The 7,529-nt window shown below is 41.4% G+C and overlaps 1 pseudogene; it reads right to left on the bottom strand.

Annotated features, from left to right (window-relative positions):
- Positions 1-2,783: 2,783 nt before the first annotated feature.
- LOC110583642 lies at positions 2,784-2,945 on the bottom strand (annotated as a pseudogene).
- Positions 2,946-7,529: the final 4,584 nt, after the last annotated feature.

The following is a 7,529-nucleotide window of genomic DNA, read 5'->3' as shown; positions in this document are numbered from 1 at the left end:
TCAATTTTTTTTATTCCTAAATTATTTTCTCTAATCTTTTTTGCTCTATGACTCTCAGATCTAAGATGTAGGAAACCCAGAGTTCATTTTTAGCTCTACTTTGTCATCAGCTGTGTTGGAGGTCACTGTCATGCCAATTTTCCAGCATATAATTCATCTGTACCCTTCTCCAGGCAAGCTTTGCCTGATTCTTGCTGTTTCTGAATCCTTCAGCTTCCAGATCATCCAGGCAGAGATGATCAGGAAAGGAGGTGTGGGGTACCAGGAGAAGCCCAGAAAGAGCTCATCCCTGAAAAATGTGGGATTTAGGACCCTGGGAGTACAATCTAGGCTTATCATATTTTATTTCATGTGAGTATGTTCTGAAGAAACAGAAGAAGACGAAGTATAAGACGAAAAGGAGTAGAAATAGCACATCATATCAAGAAATGGGAGATCTTGCAAAATTAAAAAATGAGAGTAGAAAACATAACATAATTACTTAGGGACTGATTACAGAATTTATTGGAACAACTTTACCTAATTAAACAATTCAATAACAATTATGTGTCTCATTAAATAGGTGCCAAATTAACTTTGTGGAATGCACTATTTGATTAGAATAGTAAGCAGTTTACACATATATTCAATATTTATTGTTTGTAGATGTTGTAATCAGCAGAGAAGGATCTTGCTGACAGCTGGCTGCAGAAACGCAAAGAGTATTAGTGCCAAGAACCCACGATAAAGGTGAGATATTTTTGGAGATGGAGTCAACCACAGAGTTCAGGACTCACCATTGCAGCCAGGAGGCGTTCAGCAAATCAAAGAACTTGATCCTTGGCTTGGAGTGGGGGGCAAATCCCAGCCTTCATCTCTTCTCATCTGTAAAATTGGAGAAATAATAATAATAATAATAATAAATAATAATAATAATAATACCTAAGTCAGGATTATTGTGAGAATTCAATGTCTAAAATATAGTAATTGCTCAGTAAATGTTGTTGCTATTATTTGTCTTGGCAGGGACATTGTTATTGGAGTTGTAATTGTTATCATTATTTGTTTTCATGCTGTAGTGAAAGTAACCTGAGCATCAAGGATGACTTAATGCAAACAGGGAAGTGGTCAAGGTCAAGATCTCACTGCATCAGACTTCAAGGGGAGGTAACAAGGCTTAGTGAAAGTCAGAGGACTAAAACCAGAGACAAATTTACAAATGATAGTTTTTCTTTTGGTGAATTCCCATCACACATCATACCTTTGTCCATCCTATGGTGACTTTGTCTTTTTGTTCATTGATGAATCAACAGTACCTAGAACAGTGCTGGCACATAATAGGTGCTTAATAAATAGTTGTTGAATGAATGGATGAGTGAAAGGCTGGCTGGATGATGAATTTAGCAGAAGAACTTGGTTGTTGTTCTGAGCATCAGGAGAATGCTCATGTCTCATGGTCACTTACAGCTTAAAATAATAAGAAAGAATATGGGTTGGCAGTTACAGTTCTTTGATTTGGCAGTGTGCTATAGTTTTTTTTTTTTTAATCAGCATTTTGGCAGCTTTTATTATACAGTGTTTGAATGATAAATGAGTACTTTCTCACAGAAAGGTAACACATGGCTCCTGCATTTTATGAAATAACAAACCCTTCATTTCATTGCTGGATTTTTAGAATATGTTTCATAATTAGAGAAATAAAAATGAGACTTTGAAAGACTAAGCCAAAATTGAAAAGTTTTGAAATGCATCCAGAACAATCTAGTCTTAGGCTTGTGCACATTTGGGAACTAGAGCCCTATATACACAAGAGCTTGTGATGTTGCAGGGGAATGGAGGATGGGGACAGGATGGTTGCCATCTTCCCAGAGAGCTGCAGCCTATAGAAGTTTCCACTATAAGTGGGCCTGGCTGAAGAGGCTGTTGTTGAGTAAAACATCCCCAAGGTGATTAAAGAACAAGAGCAGGGAATGGTAGATTTGGGTAAAAGTTTGGAGAACTTTTATTTTGGAATAACAATAAGTTTGGAATTTTGGAGAGACCCCAACCTCTGGGGAGAGAGAGAAGGAATGACAAAGTTCAGAGTAGACAGTAGAATAACAAAGGGGGGCTTATGCAGGGGATATGGGGCAGAGATACCAATAGAACCAATACCAGTGGGCAGCACACATGACCTAAAGGAACAGTTGTTTGCATATTCTAGGTTAGTACCATAATTTTCAAAATGAGGTCCATTGCAGGGTCCTCTTGAGGAGCCTCAAACTGGTCTAAATATGCCAAGTATTTCTTTGGTGCTTAAGGACAAGTGACTTTCATTTTATATAGGGCTAAGAGATGCTTACTAGTATAGTAACCTGCTAAGAAAACTAAGGGTTGCTAAACGTAGTTATTTGTAAGCCAAACATAATGCATATTAGAGTTGACTCAGTAGCCTGAGTTTTTTTTTTTTTTTTCAAGTTTAAATCATTTTATAAGTGAGCACTGATTGTACAAAAGACTGTTCAGGGACGCCTGGGTGGCTCAGTCATTAAGCGTCTGCCTTCGGCTCAGGTCATGATCCCAGGGTCCTGGGATCGAGCCCCACATCGGGCTCCCTGCTCGGCAGGGGGGGTCTGCTTCTCCCTCTCCCTCTGCCTCTCCCCCTGCTTGTGCTCTCTCTCTCTCTCAAATAAAATCTTAAGAAAAAAAAAAAGACTGTTCAAAAGGGGAGCTTAAATTGACAACTGAATTTGTTCATGTGAACTGCCTTCCACATACATGATGGCTAAGATGTGCACTGGGTTTGACATGCATTTTGGAAGAGATCACACAGAAGCAGCTGCTTTTTCAATAAACTTGGCCAGTTTCACATCTCTCTTGGTCAGTCCACCACAGTCATGTGACGTTAGGGTTATCCGCACCTTGTTGTACACATTGAAGCATCCCAGGTGATGATTCATCTCTGCTTGCAGGGCGACTCAGGACATAAAGCCAAATGCCCCAATTTTCTGACTTTTTGACTGACAGACGGACAAGTCTGGTTGGCACCCAGTAGCACACATGCCACAGAGCTCATATTGCACTTGCGGAATGATAGTTGGAATTCCCATGCTTGTTTGAAGGGGCATTTTGTTTAATGGTGTATCATCAGTGTTTTATTGCCTTGATTATGATTTCCAATTGCTCCCATTCTGGCTACTTGATGACAAACTGTGAATTTGGCTTCATTATTATAAATTTGTTTTTTTTTTTTTAAAGATTTTATTTGACAGAGAGAGCACAAGCAGAGGGACAGAGAGGGAGAAGCAGGCTCCCCGCTGAGCGAGGAGCCCGATGTGGGACTCAATCCCAGGACCCTGGGATCATGACCTGGGCCGAAGGCAGCCGCTTAACAGACTGAGCCACCCAGGCATCCCAATTTGTTTGTTTTTTATGTTAAAACATCTTGTTTGTTTCGTTTTTTTGTTTTTTTTAATTGTGTTAAAATAAAAAATATACTGAGACCAGCATTGAAAATTCGCTGACGAGATGAAAACCAGTTTCGTCATCCAAACGAAGCTTAGTTTAGCTTATTTTGCAAGACCAGCTTGACCTGGGTCGTTTCTTGCTTATGCCTCTGGAAATCACAACAAAACTTAAAGTGTTTTTCAAAATTGATATGAGGTAACCACTAGCCCATTCCCTATCATTTAAGAAAATCCTAATATTATTTTAATTCTGATTCTAATAGTATAACCAATCCCTGTGAAGAATGAACAATCGTTGCTTTCTCATTATATTAGCAGTCTCGTAGCCATATATTCCTGAGGTTCATTCCATGTTTTGGTTTGAATGCTCCCTGTTTGGCAAACTGTCTCTTTGGTGTATGCACAGTAAACTTTTACTAATTGCTACTTCGACTATTTATTTGTTTTACTTCTGTTATTCAGGAACTTTTGACGAGCGGAACATTGTTCTGTGGTGACACATATTTGAGGCAATGGTATTTGTGGCCCACAATTTTATCTAAAACTGGGCTTTGACATATGAACAATCTAATGCTAGAGAAGATGTGTACATAAAATCTACAACATGTGCTTGTAAAACGATAGTTTATCACTTACTTTTTCTCCTACTGGAAAATGAGACTATTTGCTGGTGCTTGGGGTCATCACCCTTACTTAAATGTGCTATGGTTCAAAAAGTTTGAGCTACACTGTTTAAACACATAGCTTGATAAAACTTTTAACAAACGGCAGCTACTTGTTTTGTGTTGGTGACATTAAGGAAAATGTCCCAGAAGTTAAAATTCCCATGAAAATATTACATTATGACAAGAGTCTTACTTTCACTTCTGTTATCAAATACTAGGAAGTACGAGGTGTCATGATTCAGCAAGACTTGATTGCAAAGCTTGATAGAGCAGCTTCAGACAGAAAGAGGAGCAAGCAAAGAGCTGGTAAGCCTGGGGCTAAGGAAGCAAACACCTCTACAGCACTGGGTTTCTAAGAAGAGGTCACGGAATCTGGGTATGTGGGCGACTCCAAGCTGACCCTGGGTTGAACATATCAATCCCTATACTTCAGAGATGCTGACCCTGGGAGCTACTTGAATCCTGAATTCTGGCCCATAATCTTAGATCCCTAACGAGGCAAAAGCATGGCTGCCTCTGGATTATTTATATTCCACGCCTGACTACTCTCTGCTGTTTAGGAGTGTCACCGTCACCAAGGCTCAGCTCAACCCAACAATAAATGGGACAACACGAGAAGGGAGGAAAAGAAGCCTGACGATGAAGGTCTGAGGCCCAGAATAATTTTCTAAACAGGTTCAAGTGCTTTCAGTGACTTTTTATACAGTGACTCGTGTACTGGAAGAGGAAGAAAGGGAAAGAATAGGAAAACAAAAACAAAAAAAACCCCAAAATAACAAACCTCCCCCAAGGAACTCCCGAGCCTCTCTTTTAGGATCTGCCAACATTCAAGACAACTCTCTATTTTGGGATAGATTATGGTTTCTTTTGAAGTACAATAGGACAAAAACTGAAGAACACCAAGTGAGTGAGCTGTGAGAAGGTTTTTCTTCTTTTATTCTCACATCAAATCAAATGCTAAATGTTCAGGTAATATTTGCATTGCTATCAGGCCTCAGCTGAAAGTGGAGGGCTTTGAGAGGCCAGAACCCGAGGACAGGTGCTCCTTTAGACAGAGGGTGACCACAAGGTCATTGTGCCCTCTTTTATTTTTTTAAGATTTTATTTATTTATTTGACAGAGAGACACACAGCGAGAGATAGAGTAGAAGCAGGGAGACTGGCAGTCAGAGGGAGAGGGAGAAGCAGGCTCCCTGCTGAGCAGGGAGCCCGACATGGGGCTCGATCCCAGGACCCTGGGATCATGACCTGAGCTGAAGGCAGACACTTAACGACTGAGCCACCCAGGTGCCCCTCATTGTGCTCTTTTGGGCACCTATTCCAGCAAAGAGGGGAGGGTTATGACCTCTGTTATCACCTCCCTGGAGGAGAAATCATGGACCCATATGACATCTTGTCATAATTTTCCTTTGTTCAAAGTGCAAATGGAGATGTTTCTTCCCAACTTATTTACAGAGGCACAAGTATCAAAAGAACAAGAATTTCTTTAAAAAGAGTTTTAAGCAAGAGATTTGCAGGTGCTACATTTTCTCTTTCACTGGTGTAGGCTGTCTCCAGGGCAGGTGTGAAAATATCGTGGCATACCTCTTTTCCTAACTGTGGTCACAGCCCATCTGGAAGGAAAAATCAGTGCATCGTGATACCAGACACCCTAGGACTCAATTAGGAGATCTCCCGAAAGTGGCCCATTTCCTTCTGTTCACATTCTCTTCTGCTACACTATCACCTCCTTTCATGCTAGAGCAGAAATCCCAACAAGGCAGGGATTAAAATAATTTTTTAATAAGGAAGGTTTTTTTTTTTTGTCTATTTAGTTCAGGGTTGCATCCTCAGTGCTTAAAACAGTACCTGACATGTAGTAGGCATGCAATAAACATTTGTTGAATAAATCAATAAATGTCCTTCATCTCATGCACCATGGATGAAGGTGATAGTAATAGCTAACATTTCTTATTCTTTTACTATATATTTAGCAATATACTAAGCACTTTACATACATTATTTTATTTAATCTTCACAACACCCACGAAATGGGTATTAATCATAATAATCCCATTCTTCTCACTTTATATTCTGAGGCTTAAGGGAATCTCGTAACTTCCCAAAGGGACTCAGCTAGGAAGTACCTCTTCGTCACTACTCCACGTTGTCCTCAAGAAGTTTACAATTAGGGGCGCTGGGTGGCTCAGTCGTTAAGCATCTGCCTTCGGCTTGGGTCATGATCCCAGGGTCCTGGGAGGGATTGAGCCCCATGTCGGGCTCCCTGCTTGGTGGGGAGCCTGCTTTTCCCTCTCCCTCTGCCTGTGCTCTCTCTCTCTCTCTGTCAAATAAATAAATAAATAATCTTAAAAAAAAAGAAGAGTGTGAAACAGCCTTATTGTTGCCTCTATCAGGGCTTCTTTTTTTTTTTTTTTAAAGATTTTATTTATTTATTTGAGAGAGAGAGAGCGAGCGCATGAGAGGGGGGAGGGTCAGAGGGAGAAGCAGACTCCCCACCGAGCAGGGAGCCCGATGTGGGACTCGATCCCAGGACTCCAGGATCATGACCTGAGCCGAAGGCAGTTGCTTAACTGACTGAGCCACCCAGGCGCCCTCTATCAGGGCTTCTATTTTCCATTTGGAGCATATGAACCACATGGAAGTCTGTTAAGCTCCCAGGTGATACGCTTATTGCTGACCCCAGACCACGCTTTGAGGAACAAGGGCTCCCTCTTCCCTTCCCCAGGCATTGCTTATGTTATAGGTTGCTGTGTTCCTCAAGCATCTTGCATGAAATGACCCTCACCTTCCTGGTTCTTACAATATCCGGGAAACACTGGAATTGCTCTTACCTTAGAAATTTTGATTAAACAGATTAATTTTAAAAATGAAAATACATTGATTTATTTTGCCTTTGATTTTTCTAGAACATCTGATAAAGCACACGTCTTATGTGTACAGCTCCATGAATTTTTACACACACACACAGACACATATCAAGATATAAAACATTGCCGCCCCAGGAGTTTCCCTCAGGTCCCTTCTCAGGGAATATTACTCCCTCAAGGAACCAGGCTTCTGACAGCAATCGCCATAAATTAGTTTTGCCTGTTTTTCAACTTCATACAAATGGAATTGTCGAGAGCCAAGTAATGGTAGCCCCTGGCTTATGCTCCCCAGGTGCCAGAGCCCCTCCCTGGCTGGCCTCACTGTCGTGTTACCAGTGTGGCTCTCGTCAGAGAGATCCTCTGTGACTCCTTGCTGGGGGCTCCAGAACAGACCAGGCGTCAGTCAGTTGGCCCTTTGTTTCTCTCTTCCTCTGGCTAAGAATATACATCCTCCAGGCTGCTGTGCCCTCCCCCTCCTCCACCGTAGTTTCCAGATTCTCTCCCGTTATGGCTGCAGGAAGAAGCCCTCTTGGAGGGCAGGGAGAGAGAGGTCACCATCCTTCCTCCCCTTCC

The sequence above is a fragment of the Neomonachus schauinslandi genome, chromosome 8, assembly GCF_002201575.2.
Source record: "Neomonachus schauinslandi chromosome 8, ASM220157v2, whole genome shotgun sequence".
Classification (NCBI taxonomy): Eukaryota; Metazoa; Chordata; class Mammalia; order Carnivora; family Phocidae; genus Neomonachus; species Neomonachus schauinslandi.
Note: the sequence above shows the minus strand (reverse complement) of the source record. Positions and strands in the feature narration are given on the sequence as shown.